The sequence below is a fragment of the Adiantum capillus-veneris genome, chromosome 26 (assembly GCF_014529385.1).
Source record: "Adiantum capillus-veneris isolate H3 chromosome 26, ASM1452938v2, whole genome shotgun sequence".
NCBI classification, from domain to species: Eukaryota; Viridiplantae; Streptophyta; class Polypodiopsida; order Polypodiales; family Pteridaceae; genus Adiantum; species Adiantum capillus-veneris.
The window spans coordinates 121,050,351-121,070,344 of NC_140956.1; positions in this window are offsets into that span (position 1 = coordinate 121,050,351).

Genomic DNA, 19,994 nt, shown 5'->3' on the forward strand with positions numbered 1-19,994 from the left:
TGCCGCATGGCATCGCAGTGACTCTATGCCGCCCCACGACATAACACCGACCCTGCAGAAGAGTAGGAGACCAGCATGACCTTGACCACAGCTCCGATCATCACCAACAAAATAGCTATAAGCCCTACCTGCACTCCCTCACCATGATAGAGAGACGTTTTGCCGACTATTCTGTAGTCTTGTTTCTCTCTCTCTCTCTCTCTCTCTCTCTCTCTCTCTCTCAGATGTAGAAATATTGTTAGAGGTTATAGTTTTTGGAGGGCATGAGGTCCATACTCCCAAAAAGGATTGTTTTGTTAACAAGCCTACATACTGGGCCAGATCTTGCGTGGGTGGCACAGAGCCAGTGGTTGACTACTAGTCAGTGTGGGTGTCAATACAAAGCAGCAAGTAGACTAGGGAGCGATTGCCGCAGGTAGAAGGAGCCACTCACCGATAAGCTGGGGGGACACCACTAACTCTAGTACATCCTATTCATGAAATAGGTTTTGGAATTTATGGGGCCATTCAAGAAGGTCACTCCTAAAAATAATAAAGTTTGTTATTATGGCCACCATATTATGTCAGCAAGTGGGTTGAAGCCAGAGCCGTACCAAAAAACAATTCCATATCAACAACTATATTCTTGTATGAGGGCATCATATGCAGATATGGATGTCCAATTGAGATTGTTTTAGATCAGGAAACACACATCATCAATGAAACCATTCAGATATTGAATGAGATCTTTTTAGTTAAGCACCAAAAATCTATGCCTTATTATCCTAGGTGCAATGGTTAGAGAAAAAACATCAACAAAACCATCAACACCATTCTCACAAAGATAGCTCAGAAGGAGCCACACCAATGGGATGCCAAACTCCAGACATCACTATGGGCCTATAGGACTGCCTATAAGGTTACAACTGGTATGACACCTTCCAGATAGGTGTATGGAACAAAGATAGTAGTTCCAATGGAGTTTGCCAATCCCAGCCTTTAGACTGATGGCATGGACTTTAACTAGAATCTGAAGCAGAGGTTGGACGAGTTGTTGCAACTGGATGAGATCAATCAAAGGGCAATGTTGGAATAGGAAGTTTTTCAGCCAAGGAGGAAACATTGGCATGGCCGCAAAATCAAGATCAAGGAGTTCAAGAAGGGTGATCTGGTACTGCTATATTAGTCAAAACTGGGACCGAAGAAACCAAACATAAAGATAGATTAGTCTGGACCCTATGAGGTTGATTGGGTATTCTCTAATGGCACAGTAAGACTTGGAGACTTATTGGGATTACTGCTAGCAGTTTACAATGGGGCCAATATCAAACTATATAATGCAAGATCAAAGGAAATTCCAATGGAACCAGTACCGGAATCAGAAGATGGACCTCTGGAATTATTCCATACCAGACCAGTGGAGACCAGTTTTTAGGAAAAATGTGTCTCTGCCTAATATTGTGCCATTTTCATTTATTTTTTTTGATTGATGGCAAGTAGAAAGGAGAAACTCTTTCCCAAAATAGAGAAAATTAGAGTAAAATCCCAAAAAATAAACCTAATTTTGCTAAAATTTCGTCTTGGCAAATTCATGGAAAGGAATTTTGTATGTATGGAAAAATGATTTTTCCCAAACACACATGAAGACACAACAATGTTCAGAACAAGTTAGCTCTACAACCTCAACTTCAGTTCAGACTCAGCAACTAGCAAAGCCAGTAAAGTCTCATCCTTTCAGTAGTCAGACGCAACACTCAGTCCACATTCAGACATGCAACGAACCAACCAGGCACGAGTTCAGATCCAAAGGGGAAGCCAGTCAGACTAGTACCAGATAACAATCATCAAAAGGAAAATAAAAGCCACAATCATTAAGGAAATTTTGTAAATAATAACGATCAAAACCAACCAATGCATGAATGACACGTCACAAACGGTGCACACAAATCCAAGGTAGGAAAGGAGTGAAGCATTCATGGCGTGTGTGTGTGTATAATAATGAGACAAGTGCACACTTCCTCACTTTACTCGCAAAAACCTGTGCAACTTGCTCCAAATGCTCCAGAGCTTACTCCTTCACTTTCGGCAACTTCATAGCCACAGCCAAAAACCTTGTCACCTTTCACCCCCTATCCCTTCAACAATAGCTGCTCCTCTACCGGACACGCCTCGATATTCCTTTTTTGAATCGCCTACTTCTACAAGTGAGTACACTTTCTCTATATAGGATTGTTCACATGAGTCCTGTATGGGCAAGAAGAAAGTGTCGGAGGAGATGAAGGATACTGTTGGAGAAATGTCAGCACAAAATGAATCTTTGTTGGCATCAATTGATAAAGCAGTGGTGTGGCACATAGTAAAATAGGCAAATACGTGTTCAAAGAGAAAGAGCAAAAATTGCTCAAGCTGTGGCATTTAGAGGTAGTAGTTGAAGCCACCCGACTTCCTTTCGACACAGACATCACCCAACAGGTTCTCAATACTTCAATTCATATAGAGGAACAACATAGGTGAATGGTGTATGATTAGAAATTACAACAGGGGATTTGGCTCATGCTCTCAAGTTACCAGCCCGTAGGCAAACACACACCAGCCACTGCTGATGAGGTAAATAGGTTTTTGAATGAATATGAGCATGCCAGAAAGAAGAGGAATTTGGGATTACAGGGCATCCTAGTAGCAGCACTAGAATGCACATCAGTGTGCATATTTATTGCTGAGGCAATCAGTCTAAAAAACAACCCCATGTACAAACCTGAAAATATTTTTTCCATGTTGTTAGCCAAGATCCTGGACCTAGAGGGCTAGCATCAATATGATCAAGTTTCTCTACACCAGTGTGATGCAGTAGACGGGGCCAAATATCAAAATTTGTCCAAGGCCAGTACGTATGGAAATTTCTTTACTAGGCACACTCTTCCCCACCGCACTCTAATGTTCAGACTAGTTGTGCTAAGTAATGGGCAACAACAACACAAGATAACTTTATCATCAACTTTTGAAGATACAAAAACAGAAGAAACACGTAAAGGGAAGGGAAAGGCCACAACTGATACCAAAATATCAACACCCAAAACAGATGCAGGTTCAGTGGCTAAGAAGTCAAAACCTCAGCTCTGTTGAAAAAATTCCAAGCACATGCATACAAACCAGCCAATACATCTACCCCTCCAGTAGACACTGCGAAAGAGAAAACTCATGCACCTGTAGAGCCCAAAGAGGCAATTGGTAGGGATAAACCTAAGACAACCAGTGTCGTTTCAATCCAAACCAGTCCCAAACAAGATGATTGGAGAAACCAGGCATTGGGCATCACTATATAGCAAGCTCAAGATGCATACCAAACACAACTACCCTTAGTCAAACTGGACAGGTCACAACACCTCCAAAGGCAACCTCTGAAGGGGTGGTTGGTAATGAAAATGGCAGATGGATCTGTATTGCCTTATGCATTTCCTATGACAGTATACGAGACTAACCAGACACACCCGAATACCATCACACAAGGATGTGCAGTAGCCATTCAGTCTAGCTGGAATACAATAGTGAGAACATGATGGAGCCCCACACATCTATCTCCAACACAGTATTGCACACTTTGAAAGAGGAACTCTATAGAACTGCACACTTTGGATGACCCTAAGGGAACAGGAGATGAACCTCAAGAGCTTATTTCATACGGTCCAAATTATTAGAAAGATGATGTAACAAAAAAACCAAACTGTTCTAAACTTTTTGGAATTTGTTTCAGATTCTCCAGTTTTGGTATATGTCGTTCCAGCTAAGGAGGCAGAGCTCCCAAGGTTTTTCCAGGCACTCTATCCCACACATCCTAAACCAACATACCAACAAAACTATATCAGGATAGTCGATGAGCTCCAAGATTGGTATGAGGTAGAACTTTTTGAGTGGACGGCTTGGAATCAGATGGTCACTGAGGCTCTGAAGAAGGACCAAACAATTGACCTGATTAAAGAACTGCAAAATTTTCAATTGAAAATGGGTCAGTAGAGGGTCCAGGTTTACAGGCTGATAAAGATTACCAATCAGCTATTATATCTACAGTGGAAGTATCCAAGATACCTGAAAAATAGTTGACCAACAAGGAATTCTTTGAACCTCAGTTCAGAGAGATGGTTGAAATACTTTTCAAAGACATAATCAAATGTAATCAGCCATTACCTTAGGGATGGATATACATCGCATCCTACTGTCAAAAGCTGACCACAACGCGACTCACCAGGGGCAAAAGGACACCTTATGACCCTAATACAAAAACATGGAATCCACTTACTCCATATAAATTTGAAATGAAGACAATAAAAAAGGATCAGTTGGAGCAAGAGGCCATGCACTGGCTTATTTAGAAAGAGAAATGCTGGTACAAGTGCCCAAAGCCGCATTCAAAGTCCTGCACAAACCTCCAAAGAAGAAGGCACTAGCCAAAAAGTGGGTCAGATGGACTGATAATTTTCACACTTGAACGAGTTTAACAATGTGCTTACTCAGTTGACATCAAAGGGGCTTAATTTTGATGATGATGAAATGAAAACCATTTTCTTGCTATGTTCTTTGCCTGCATCATGGGATACATTTAATAATGTCCTTAGTAACTCCGTCCCTAAGGGCAAGCTTATTTTTAGTGATGTTACCAATGCCTTGCTCATAGAATACATTCAATGTCAGTCTCTTGACACTAGTGGACATGCCCATCTTCATGACCATTTAAACCTTATCTCTATTCATTTGTAACATAGATCTATAAGGATTAGTGAGTCTATTCTAATCCTCATGCTAAAATCCATGAACACTCTGTGTCTGCTCTTCTTCTTCCTCACACTCCACACGCATCATGTACTTTGTACCTATTATTCTAAGAGTGTAAGTGAAAAGCAACCACTTTTATTAGGTGCATGCACACAAAGATGAAGAGAGAAAGTAAATCCCGAACTCGCGTTTTTGCGTACACCGCACTTTTCCAACAGGAATCATCTTCTGACCCTCCACGAGGAAGACAAGTATTCCGAAAGTATCTTGAGTAGGTGTTTTATTTTTTTGAAGCCAACAAAGCCATCAAAATCTTCTTTAGAGCAAAGCTATGGAAGATACACTTTTGCTCTCTTTTTTGCTAATTTTCTCTATAAGCCATGGTATACACTCTTTTGATTGCATATCTCATGCTCTCTTATCTTTCATATATTTATCTTATTGTGATTCATGCTCCATGAGATGAATAAAGAGGCAAAAGGAAAATAATCAATCATATTGATTCAGGGGATGGTTGGTACCTAGTATGGTGTCTTGTGTTTTGATTGTTGTGTTTATGTTGTTCTCTTTATATTTTATGATTATTCAATCAATTGTTTTATTGATTTTAATTTGATTTAATGAATCAAAGTTATGTAAAAATTGTTGGAAGGTATTAGAAAGCCAACAGTTTCCAATGTTGGGTTGGGTAAAGTTCAGGTAGCAAATGTTGCATTTAGTACAAAGGGCTGTTCTCTTGTGTTTGAAATTTTTACTCAATTTATAATATTTTTTCAACTTGGCTTTTCTTTTGGTATTTTAGTTTGTTTGCAAAAATAGGGAAGGTAGATGTAGGTATCTCAATTGTGACTAATGGCATGGCGATGGTGGTCTTTGAGTAATGAGATAGCAATCGTACAATTATTTATTTGATTAGAATGAATTGATCATCGATTGCCTTATGACTATTTGTTTTTGTATGATTCATGCATGAATTGTTATCATGATCATATGTATTGATGAGATTATAATTGAGATGAAAAATATACATGTTATAGAACATGTGTAAGCGTTCTTTTATGGTTTTTTTTAAAGATCAAGGACATGGACTTAAATTTGTGCTACGTAAAGAGCATTGGGTTCATCAACATGCTTGATGTTATGTGATTGTCAGAAAGATAGTATGCCTTAGACATGCTTTTCAAAGTATGGCATGGTTTGTTGTAGGCCTATTTTAATGTCAATAGATTAGAGTGGAAAAATGGTGTAGACACTAAGAAAATTCTATTTAGTTAGACATTCATTAAAGTATGAAGTCTTATAACTTCTTAAACAAATCATCCACATTTGCAAATTGTTATCAATGGACATTTAAGATTGAAAAACAAAAATTATATTGTAAAGGCTAGTTTTAGCCTTTAGGCCAAATATAGATCACAAACAAAAATGTTGACAAGGAGAACGAATTGCACTCCTAAACGAATCATTTTTGTCCACATTTGCAAATCACTATCAACAGATATTAACATTGAAGGTTGAGGTTGGCATTCTAGAACATTAAAATGAAAAGGAAGTCGAGATATGAGAGGCTGTGAAATGAAGGTATCTTTTGACAAACTACAAAGTAACTAAAAAATTTAATGTTGTGCATGAAAAGATAGGTCCAGCCATCTTAAACCATTAAAATGAAAAGGAAGTCAAGTTATGAAAGGCTATGAAATGAAGGGATATTTTGAAAACATAAAAAGTAAATAAAAAGCTAAATCCAATCAATTCAAGAACTTTCTTATTCTTGTTTTTGTAGGCCAAAAAATCATGTTCTAAAGACTAGATTTAGGCCTGCTTTACGCCAAATGTTGTACGAACAAAAACAACGTGAAAGTTCACTATGGCCTACATAATGCTATTGAGAGAAATTGAATAATAATAGGTTCTTTGTGAAAGAAAAAATAAGAAAGTGGCACTAGCATTTAAAATTTGTTTTGTGATAATAGAGTATTACACTTTTCGAAAACAAGTGTGACAATGACTTATTTAAATTACAACATATTTCAAAAGCATAATAAATAATGATTAAATCCATATTCAATTGCCCTCTTTAAAGAGAGAGGTACACAAATGTGTGACACCTCTCACAAAAACTTAAAATAAATATTAAAAAAGAGCCATGTGGCATTAATTGGCAAGCTTTATCCAATGGTCCACAATTGTACCAAAAATTCAACGGTTTACTAACGCTTTTTAGTGCAAAGTTAGAATCCAAAGTGAATCTATGCGTTGCAATCAAGAAAGTGTGTGTTTTTTAGGACTCCAACATATAAATATTACAGTGTAAGCTCAATGTTAGTTTTGTGATGCTATTTACCGAACAGATATACATAACTAGACTTTCTTTTTCCATAGGCCTTGTGACTTTCAATTATACATTGAGACGTGTCCAAGAACCCCATCATGGCTTTTGAGTCTGTGGATTGGAGACCTCACACACATTTTACTAGACTTATGATATATAAAATTCCAAAACATTCTTTTGTGTGTGTGTGTGTGTGTGTGTTTTTTTTTTTTTTTGGGGGGGAGGGGGGGTTTCACTCACATAATATGTGGCATATCATGTGAGTTTAGTAAAAAGGATTTTCCAACCATATAATTTATACATTTTTCACATATAGCAAGGCACCTATAAATGGGCATTTGCATCGACCGAATAGGCAAAGGGTGTGTTTTATTCATGAATAATTTATGGATAAGGGATTTTTAAATTAGGACTTGAATGCATGTGAGTTTATAAAGAGTGACCTCCCCAAGAAACATCGCGCGCAATTTTGTAAGAGTATAATAATTGGTCCATTTCTTTTTACCATGTAAAGCTCTAAAGTCAAAGAAGCTATTTTCTCAAAAAGTTTGGTTGGAGAATAGAAGGCTTTCCAAAGGATTTTTAAATATGTTTTTCGGTGTACATAGAACCTAGAAAGAGTATACGTGTTTTGTTAGGTACCAAACTAATTCTAAATCGTACTCTTATACCATGTAAAGCTCTAAAGTCAAAGAAGCTATTTTCCCAAAAAGTTTGGTTGGAGAATAGAAGGCTTTCCATAGGATTTTTAAATATGTTTTTCGGTGTACATAGAATTTTAGAAAAACCTAGAAAGAGTATACGTGTTTTGTTAGGTGCCAAACTAATTCTAAATCGTACTCTTATACCATGTAAAGCTCTAAAGTCAAAGAAGCTATTTTCCCAAAAAGTTTGGTTGGAGAATAGAAGGCTTTCCAAAGGATTTTTAAATATGTTTTTCGGTGTACATAGAATTTTAGAAAAACCTAGAAAGAGTATACGTGTTTTGTTAGGTGCCAAACTAATTCTAAATCGTACTCTTATACCATGGTCAAGACAACACTTTGATGATTAACTCTTCTTTGTTGGTATAAGATTTTGATTGCCAACCGATTTCTTGACCAAACAATTTTTGAACATGGAAGCTAAATCCATCTCTACGCGCATTTTAGAACATTCGACCAGTAACACTAGATTGTTTATCTGGTGTGACAAGTCAAACCTTAGCTATGTTAATAGAATTAGCTAGAATAAGAAAAACACAACCAACAAGATTGGTTAAGTTGCCTTTATTATTTACATAAAGTGGAACAATATTTTATTTAGTTGAGGTTATTTTGGACCTTGTTGAAAACTTTAAGATTTTGAATATTGAGACCCTTCCTTGCTTAAGTCCATTTAAGAGACCAATGCCAAAATTTAAGCTTTTAATTTGAGGTCCAATTCCATTTACGATAGTAACTCCAATATAAGACACCGTTGTAAACGTGAGCACTTATTGATGGGCGTCAAGTGTAAAAGAGAGGGTTCCATCTCCCACAAAGGCTTGTATCAATCCTATGTTGCTCAATCGACAGTCACTTTGAATTTTTGTGATGCATCTGCCCTCTCAAATAGTTGTTAAGATAGTTCATTTTCATCTTTGCCTAATAGAGAATGAACTCTTCTTTCACCAATTACAAAGATAATAAGCATCAAGATCAAAAATTTCTTTTTAAAAGTATCACATTTCTCAAAATATCAATCGCAATACTAAAAAGCCTAAACCCTACTTTTACACTAGAAGTCACCTGCACTATCAAGAATGGCACATGTTTTTATAATTGTCTTTTGTTGGGAGAATAGCACAACCACACGCTTGTGTGTGCAATGTGTTTAGCTATGTGCTTGTATATTGAAAACATGCACGTTTCTTGCAATAAAAAATCGTCATAATTTGCTAATATCCTGTTTAATGTTTCTTTGTTGCCAAATCAACTAGCAGTAAAAGTTTAGATGCTTTGTTACGAGGTATCTTTGCATGAATACATGAAAAAAAATTGTGAGCTTCTTATAATGTGCTCTTTGCAAAGTAATGGGCCTACCCATTGATCAATTTTTGAAGAATTTTGAGGATGTAGGAGCAGCTCCATTATCTCTTCCATGTGCTTATGAGAACAAATCCCATGTGGTAAAGACAAACAATTGTTGTCACAACCTTGCAACCAAGGAAACAATCTACAAACACAGTCGAGGAAAACTTTTACTGATTGGCTTAGAAGTGTCCAAAATGTGAGTTGCAAGTAAGCATAGAGCTTAGTGGAGAATCATATAATGATGAGACTTCCTGCTAGAGTGTTTCCTCAAGCATAGACTACAAACTAGGTAAATAGGCAACAAGTTGGTTTCCTAAAGAATGGTAAGCTAGAAGGTGAAGAAGCTTTCTTTGCTATGAGGGATACATTTGCTTAATATTGTTTGGTCTCGCATGCCATTTGTGCACAATTTTATAAGCCAATTACTACTTATGAAACATAAAAAGCAATTCTTTTTTATGTTAAAATTAAACTTGTACACAATTACAGAGACAGAAGAGCTTGGAACCTTGCACCATCTTATTTACGGGCTCTTTATGTACACAAATTTACAATCCTACCATTGAGTGCCATAGAAATACAAGAAAGTAAAGTGTTTAAGATGTATGAAGTAGCAATCATTGTTGCATTCAAAGGCATTTGAAATGATAATCAAACATTTGGAGTTTTAAATAGGGTTTCAAACTTGACGCTACGTTGGTTTCTTTCGCAATGGTCATGGATTCACAATTCATTCTAGTGCATAATGTTGTATTAACATAAAAAGGTTGCTTGCTTGCAAATGTTCTATTTCAATAGTCAATGGTTATTTGAAATTGAATGCTACAAAATGTTTCTAAAATGCCCCAAACTTACGGTTGTGTTTGAAATGTCCGAGGAGTTCGAATCAAACTTGTTCCATACTCTCAAACTCGTTTGCGTTTGACATTTGATTGGTGTTTGAAAAACCTATGGTAATAATAAAGTCAGCTAACATTGTAAACAATATATCAATCAGACAAGCCAGCATTTGTATTGGGCTAGGTGCTGATCTCTATAGCATAGACCATAGTGCACCTGAACCCTCCTTGGAGTATAATATTGACTATCCAGAGGAAGACATCTTCTGCTAGAAAATACAAAAAAGATGACAGCATTCAAATTGTATGCTATTTTAAATGCAGAAAACCTACCCTATCAGACGCTTTTGAGTTACAAATCTCGCACAACACCACAACGCGACATCGCCATGTGTTGACACTAGGATGGACACCTTGTCGTCACCCATGGCTTTTCAAACAAACTCCATCTTTATAACATTACTACGATTTTACTACCATGGTCTAAAAAAAATGTAACACCTTTCAACCTCTTACCCAGCTAAACAGAAGACAGGAATTGGAAGAGCTATTATAAAAAAGATGCATAAACATAGAGATGTTATAAAAAGCACTAAATACAAGTGGTTATGTGGAGCATCGTGTGACAAAACATGCATAATTTATTTGATCACAGCACTGGTAACACACAGACTTTTTGTAAATCGATTTACTAGTGGGAAACCTCAAAGCGAGGAAAACCCACTGAAAACTCCTCAACTATAGAACGTAACTAAAAACATTCATATGAAAGCTGATGCATCTCTGAGGTGATATCACCAACTTTCAAAGCAAATCGTAATGATTGCCGAAGAGAAAGCCTGAAGAGAGGAAATGGATCCGCATGAGTACGATGGAACATGTAAGCATTACGCTGACTCCACACGGTCCAGAAAGCCCAGTATCTGATCCACATGAAGAAGACCGCAAAACGTTGTAACGTCGGTGAGAAAATGCCAAATGCCCAGAACCTTTTGTGAAAGACAACCCAAGGAAAACAGAGCCGCATACACGCCAATACATGGCGAAGGAAGACTCTAGTAACGCAGCAATCCCACAACAAGTCACAAATATCCTCTTCTGCAGTCGAGCAACGAACGCAAGAAGGACGAATATGACGTGCCCAAAGAAAACTGCCAACGGGAAGCACTCCAAGCAAACAGCCAAAGAAACAGACGCTCCTTCAAAGGAAAATGGCTTTTCCACAAGGCAGAGAAGAGCCTCCTCCACCAGAGGTCAGATTTGTGCATGCGCCAAATGGCATTTCAATGACCATCAAGCCATGCTCGTGGTAGAAGAATAGCATAAATTCGAGCTGCAGAAATATCTCGAAAAGGCGTTTCCTGAAAGGCCCAATCAAGCATGCCTAGTAACACACAGACACAATAGCACTACCGGTAGACGTCCATTGAACAAATACAGAAAAAAGTGAATGACGCAGTGAAAATCAGCCTCAGGTGAAAAGCATATAAGCTCATGACTGGTCATACTTGCTGTGGAAGATGGCACCCTTCAGCTACCTTCCACAAGATGTTGGCCATGATTTACTGAAGGAGGATTCCTCTCCGTAGACACTAGTGCAAGCTGTTGGTATCACTCTAGGGTTATCAACAGTTATTTGCGCAGCCATATGGAGCTACAAAAGTTAATTTTTGCGCTGCCAAACAAATTATTAGATTGTTGGTAGCACTCTAGGGCTATCAACAGTTATTTGCATATCCATATGGACCTAAGAAAGAAAGTTAACTTTTGCACAGGAAAAGCCAAACAAATCATGTTTTGATTTTATTGCTTTCTTGTTGCTTATGCCATTGCAGTACTTCCTTGTAGGACAATTCCCCTCCACAAATGTCGAGGGCACTTCCAACAGTGACATTGACAACTCCACCTCCAGCAACACGAATTAGCTCTAGATCTTCAAGCCGCGACACACCTCCTGCGTATGTGACAGGTATCTGCCAGTAGCATGCCAACCAAACCTTAAATTCGTTAAACAAAGCTTCACACTACGCTTCCCCTCATTGGAAGAGAAGAAGGAATTCTTGAGGAAGAGGCCTACTCTCAAAAAGACAGATATTTTCCTCGGTGATGACCTGACTCTAAAACAGCTCGCACATATGAGAGAGGTAATGCCAGAGATTACAACGGCAAGGGAGAAGGGAAAGATAGCCTTCTACAAAGATGGACAGGTGGTGATTTTAGAGCGGCGCACTGCATGACGGTGCGAGACCTATGGGACCACATTGAAGATGGCTACCTGGAATTGTAATGGGTCTATGAGGTTGGACGTGGGTGCATTTGAGGAAAGTTTCAAAGACAATGATATGGTATTCTTCTCAGAGACTCATCAGGCCCCTGGACAGGTGATGCCACATGTGTTGGGATAAAGATGGGAGACAGCTCACAGGACAAATGCGAGATCTGAGCATGGGAGTAGAGGTTCAGGAGGAGTAGCAGAGCTATTCAGAGAGGAACTACAACCATTACTGCATATTGTACGAAGAGATGATCATGCTAGATATGTGGGTGAGACCGAGAGTTGACATAGGTCGATTCCTATATATTGCCATATGTTACTTTCCTCGCAGTACATCAATGTATGCTACATCCAGAGGGCAGTCGCCTTTCTCTATACTAGATGATGACATATGGGAGTTTTCTAGGGATGGTGATATCATTCTCCTAGGGGACTTCAATGCCCGAACGGGCAACTCACAGACAGTCTTCTACGACACTTCAGATGAGATGCTTAGAGAGCTGGATGTGGGTGAGTTGGGACTTGACACATGCTCAGATGACAGAGAGCAGACGGAGTATGGGAGATACCTCATGGAAATGACGACTACACATGGATTAGCCATACTTAATGGCTTACAGCGATTTCCTGGAGCAGCCGGTTTCACATGCTTTCCACACACACATGGGGCCAGTACAGTGGATTATGTTATGACACAACCGAGCTTTGTCCCCTGCATTCAAGATTTCACAGTGGGAGCTAGGCCAGTGGGCATAGCAGTAGATCATGCTCTCTTGACACTGTTCATTAAATTTTAGTATAGTACAACCCGGACATCAGGAGGCAGGTCACACACCCGCTATACATTTACACCAGAGATTGATTTCGTTTATACAGAGGAGATCTGGGACCGTCTATTGGAAGGCACAGCTGGCACAAATGGTACAGGCCTCTCAGTGGAGGAGTGCACCACTCTACTGACTAAGACACTGCATGGGTCTGCATCAGTGGCATACCCACACACTCAACCGGGCAAGAGACGACATTCTGGGAGCATGCCCCATAATAGTTGGTATGATGAGGAGTGCAGAGAGATGAGAGCCCAGCTTCAGAGGGATCTTCTTTTAGGAGTCATCATTTACAGACACTCTCGGATTGCTTTCCGACGCCTTGTGCGACGGAAGAAGCGAGCTTACCTAGCTCAGATGGAGCGAGACTTATATCAGACGTTCTTGAGTAGGGACTCAGGAGATGCGACATCATTATATACGATTCCTGGACAGGAACCCCTTCCAGACCCTACCAAGCCTTGCCCAGCTACAAGCACTTTCTTTACACCTGAGATGGTATAAAGGGCCATCGACAGGATGAGGACCGGGAAGGCATATGATCATGACGGTATAGTAGCGGAGCACTTTATACATGCCAGGGATATGCTGATGGAGGTTCTTGCAATGTTGTTCAATCGTGCCATGTGTGAGGGATTACCTGAGACTTGGAGGTTGTCTAATATTGTGCCCATCTTCAAGGCTGGTGACCCTACAGAGCCTGGGAACTACCGCACTATTATGGTTGGACACACATTGGCACGGTTGTATGCATCTATTCTGGAGCAACACTTGAGTAATTGGGCAGAGGGTGAGGGTGTACGAGCAAAGGGTCAAGCCGGCTTCATGAGGGGTTTCTCCACTCTTGATCGTATTCTGACACTCAGGGCCATCATTGAGGAGGGCAGAGCACATGGGAGACGGATCTATTGTAGCTTTGTGGATTTTCGCAAAGCATTTGACATGGTACCAAGAGCTCGATTGATGCGCAGACTATAGGAGATTGGGGTGCCCATAGAGGTGATTTGGGGGATTATGGCTTTGTACAGATCAGTGATGGGACATGTATGCACTCTGGAAGGGGTATCTGATTTAGTTCACTCTACTATTGGAGTGAAACAGGGCTGGCCATTGTCTCCTACTCTATTTGGTATGTATGTTGATGAGGTATCTGATTACATTGATAGAGAGGGTGAGAGTGGTGCCCAGCTGGCAGGGATGTGGATCCCATTGTTGCTATATGCTGATGATATTGTGTTGATATCTGACTCACCAGAAGGTATGCAACGACATTTGGATGCACTACGCAGTTTTGTAGAGGATAGTGGATTGTGTGTAAACCTAGGTAAAACCAAGGTTATGGTGTTTGACACCACACCGCAATGGGTCAGGAGATCAGTACCTACTTTCAAATATGGTCAGGAGATTGTGGAGTATACAGATGCATACACTTACCTGGGGGTAGTCTTTACTAGGCCGAGATTTTCTTTGAGAAGAGCAGCAGAGACTAGACTAACTAGAGATGGTGCGGCTCTGGGAGGAATGGAGAGGATGTGTTCGCAGGTTCAGTTCCAGGAACCTAGGACAAAGTTATGGCTCTTTAATACTTTGGTTGCCTCTACTATGTTATATGGGGTGCAAGTTATGAGGATCAGAGATGTCTTGGGCTATATCTACTTGAGTTACACAGGCATAGAGAAACTTTACTGAGGAGAGCTAAAGAGAGACAACCCCAGAGACAGATCACAGATTTCTTTACACTAGATATTGTACACCCAGAAGAACAGACAGAGGAGCAGCCAACAGTGGAGAGGTCTACCCGCACTACTGGCATTCTCATAGACTGAGCATTGGAGCTAGGGAGAGAACCTGATGGAGAAGAGGAGCTACATAGTTTCGAAGGAGGCTACATCAAAGGATTCGAGCCATACTTTTTCGTCGTCTAGAGTGCAAATGAAGATGGATCTCTATGAAGATGAATCTCTACTTCCCTCCCATATTGTCTACACATTGTACTGCTTAGTTCACACATTTCACGCCTTTCACCTTTCACACCTATCAACTTAGTTTAGGATTCCGTAGTATTTATATTTTGTTATCCTAGTTTAATTTATTTTGTTAATCTGACTTTGTATCAGATACACCACATTGTAACTTTCTGGTCTCATAGGTCACTTTGGCCTTTTGAAGACGTTAATATAACATTTCATTTCATTTCATTTCTCTCTCTCTCCATGGACACGCTGAGAGAGCCGCCACAAGAGTTGGGCATGAAGATGGCTTTCTATAGAAAGCATCTTCTCCACCTCACAAGAGATGGGTTTGTGATTCAACCCAGCTACATAGATACACAAATCTCATGGTTTGCGGTGTGCCATTGGTAGATACGCACATCCTCACATCAGTTGGAGATTGAAACTGGTAGATTCAGAGGGATACCAGCAGACAACAGGATATGTTGCTTATGCCAGCTAGGGCCAGAGACAGAGCTACATTACATATGTCATTGCATAGTGTACTATGAGATTCAGGGCTGTTTCCACTGCATATTCAGAGAGGGTTTCGGTCCTTTCTCTAAGGTCATAAGTTATGAGGATCAGAGATGTCTTGGGCTATATCTACTTGAGTTACTCAGATATAGAGACAATTTACTGGGGAGAGCTAGAAAGAGAGAGAGTCCCAGAGACGGATTACAGATTTCTTTTCACTAGATATGGGACAGCCAGAGGAGCAGCCATCATTGCAGAGCTCGGCCCACACCCATTCGACCACTACTGCCACTCTCATCGACCGAGCACTGGAGCTACGGAAATCCAAACGGCCACGATTGAGGAGAGGTGCTACATAGAGACTACAGCAGAGGATTCGAGCCATACTCTCTCGACATCCAGAGTGCAGATGAGGATGGATTCTAGTAGTAGTAGTAGTATTTTTGTTCTAGTCTTTTTGTACCCAGACATGGTATCAGATTCACAATTTTGTAACAGTTTGGTCCCATAGGTCATTTTGGCCTTTTGAAGACGTTAATATAACATTTCATCTCTCTCTCTCTCTCTCTCTCTCTCTCTCTCTCTCAACTAAACGATACGATGTGCTATTGGTCAGATACGCACATCCTCACATCAGCTAGAGACTAAGACAGGCAGATTTAGAGGAGTCCCCGTTGAGTCCAAGATTTGTCAGGTGTACCAGATAGAGCCCAAGACAAAGCTACATTACATATGTCACAGCCCAGTTTACTATGAGATACGAGGCCACTCTCACTGTCTATTCAGAGAGGGTTTTGGACCACTTTCTAGTCATGTGATACCAAGATCAGAGATGCCTCGGATTATACTTACTGGAGATTCGCATACACAGAGAGGGTCTCTTGAAGAGGGGCACAATGAGATAGATCCAGCGACAGCGGCAGATTTCAGATTTCTTTCAGTCACAGACAGAGGAGTTCGAGCAGCCTCCACAGCATAGAAGCACCAGAGGCACCAGAGGCATACTGCTTGATCGGGCGATAGAGTTGGGGCGGTCCTGTCCCCCATTTTTTGCTTCTATAAGATGGGTGAATCATAGTAAAAAACTAAACAACATAAAGCAAAAAAAAAAACACTTTAAACTATCATGAAGATTAAACCACTTGAAATTTTAGTTTTATGCATGAAACACAAGCAATCAATTATGACCCTAGGCTAATGCAAGTCCATAAACCTACTAGCCTAACAACTATGTGACCAATCTTAATAATGCATCCAAGCCTATCATGTCTATGGGCTATAAAAAAGCTCCTAATCTATAAGTACATTGTCACAGCTTTTTTGAAGCTCATGGAAGTTTGTTTCTTAACATTTCATAGGAAAAAGTCAAGCACAATACAAGGCTATCACCCCAAGGCAAGTCTAGGTACAACTCTCGGCTCCTTGAACTCTCGAGGAGGTGTTCCAAGAATCTACTAACCTACCAAGATTCACCACATGTACCAAACCCTATGGAGGCAATGGTCAAGTAGATGATGGACATGATGGCCAAACAAGAAGAGACTCGCATTGCTTTGGAACACGAACGTGACGAACGAAAAGAAAGAAAAAATCAAAGAAAGGAAGCAGAGGCAGCACGACGCGCGGCCTTGGCGGCTGAGCATGAAGCTCAAAGAGTGGCCTTGGAGGCCGAGCGTGAAGCTCAAAGAGTAGCCTTGGAGGTCGAGCGTGAGGCTCAACGAGAACTACGCACTCAGGAATTGATTCGACAAGTACTTGCCTCGAAGTCCGAACCGGCCAAAGATCGTGGGAGTTCCTCAAGTGGCGCAAGCCACGATGCGGATTCCAACCATCCAGTCACAGAGAAGTTGACTTTCAGTAAGTATGATGATAAGATGGATGCTACGATAATTCATTCTTGGTTGCATCAATTTAATGCTTATTTTGCGACAACTAAGAAGACAGGAAATAGCAAAGTTTTGATGGCAGCCATGTACCTTGCCGGTGATGCCATTAATTGGTACCACGCATGGCAAGAGACACAGTTAGCCGCGTACCTAGAGGAAGCCAACGAACTCACGTCCCTTTCCTTCAATTGGGCTGATTTCCAAGACAAGCTCAAGGCGTAGTTTATGGCACCTCAGTACCTCGCACGATTGAAGGACGATTGGCGCGCTCTCAAGCAAAATGGTATGCCGGTTATGTCTTTTTCTAATCGTGTTTTGCAGCTAGGTACCCAATTACGCAAGTCGGATGATGAACGCAAAGAAGCATTCCTTTATGGATTGTAAGAGTATATCAAGTACGATGTCGAGGTGCTCGATCCAATCGATCTCAACAAGGCGGTAGCGATTGCTCTCGCACAGGAGATGAAGCACAACAAGGGAAAGCCTAAGGAGAACAAGATTTTCAACAAGTACCTCGCAGACTTCTCAAAACCCTCAGAACGGTAAGAATGGTAAGAATCGTAACTCTTCTAACCAATCTTCCAACAGTCTCTCATAAAAGAATTCTTCCAATGAATCTAAGGGTAAGGCTAACACAATTGCTAAACCTAAGCTTACTCCAGATGAAAAGGTAGCACAAGGTATTGTAGGAGGATACATCACGTCGGAAGAGTAAAGCACTTATTTTAAGGAAGGTCGTTGTTTTCATTGTCACATTAAGGGTCACATAAAAAAAACATGTCCTAAGCTTGAATCGAATGAATGTAAAGAATCTACAGACCCCACTTCCTCTGTCAATGCAATTAATGATAACACGAGTGCGTCCCAAGTTTCTCTTGACCCTTCCATTGATGATTCTCTCATTAAATGTTATGGTCAGGTGTCGGGACAGCGTTTTGTCATATTGTTTGACCCAGGTAGTATGCATGATGTGATCAGTCCCTCTCTTGTTGAGAGAGCCCGCCTCGAAGTTAGTCAGAAATCTCCTCTTGAGGTTTCTGGCTTTGTTCCCGGTACGGACTCTCTCATCACGCAGGAGTGTCTTGGTGTGTTGTTTGCAATTCAACAAGCTGCCTTCACTAGAAGATTTGTTGTCTCTCTTTTCTCAGGATGTGATATGATTTTGGGTATTCGATGGTTTCGTAATCTTAACCCTCTCATTGATTGGGAGGCTAACACTCTCACTCTCCATGCCAAAAGTGATTCTCCCATTGTCATTTGTGGAGAGGACATTGTTCATTCTCCATCTCTCATTGCTAATATGCAGGACAAGATTGAACGGATTCAGGAGAAGGAGACTCTCTCAGTCTCTTCTTCTCTCAAGCATGACACACAAGATTTGAATGATAATGATGAGCATGATGATTTGGATGATAATGATGAGCATGACGATTTGCATGATCAAGATGTGATTTCTCACAAGCATGATGAGTTGCATGAAGATGATGTGATTGTTCACAAGGATGATGTGTTAGTGGATGCTTTTTCTAGCGAAGCTAACCTCATTGTAGATTCGATCAATCACGAAGAACCGATCTTGGCTTTCGAGTCAAGGTCCAAAGAACCCCTACAGGACGATTCGATCATTTAGGAAGAAGCGATCTTCGCTCTCGAGCCTAGGTCCAAAGAACCCTTACAGGAAGTATTATGTGTTCGCATGATTGATACACACGCATTGTTCAAGTGTTTCATTCGTGATCGTTTCTATAGTCAGCATCTTTATGTGATCCCTTTTCCTAGACATGACATATTGTATGTTGAGCACGTTTCACTCATGGATGAGCACGAATGTATGCGGATTGTTAATGAAAAGCTGAAAAGTATGCATTCAAGGAAGTCACAGTCCATGTCTCTTCCTTGGCATGACACATTTGTAGAAAGAGCACAAAAAAGAATGAACACCAAGCATGGGCATTTCCATTGTGAATTGCCACAGTTGATTGCTCTAGATCAAAAGAGAAAGATTCGATCTCATTGTTTGCGTGTGTGTGGTGAACGGTTTAGCACTCCATATCTTTGTTCATCTACATTGCATGCACAGTCTTTGAGGAAGGCAAGATTTTTTCCATTCACTTTACATGGAATGGGTATGTTCATGGTTTTGTGTTGGAAATGGTTTCAGGAATTCTCAACCATGGAGATTCTTGAAGAAGAAAGAAGCATGACCCTCGACGAAGTTGAAGCATTGAAGGAGCCACACGAGACTGTGTCGCTTTCGGCGCGGCCCAAAGAAGCAAGCATTGCAGACCTTTATGAAGTTCAAGTACCGCACGATCCACACATCAGAGTGGGCCGGCGAAGAGTCTTTTCCAGAATTCCGGATGCTATTGGCGATCTCCCTCGACGCCATACAGTTCGGTACCACTACCTCACTTTGAAAAGGAGGGGATGTCACATGACACATCCAACCCTATGTGTCCGTGGACAAGCTACAACATGATCAGGGTTCAGTCAGTCTAGATTTAGAAGTGATATGGCACTTTTGTGAGTCTATTCATAGACCACGCATGCCCAGTCATGTAGTATAG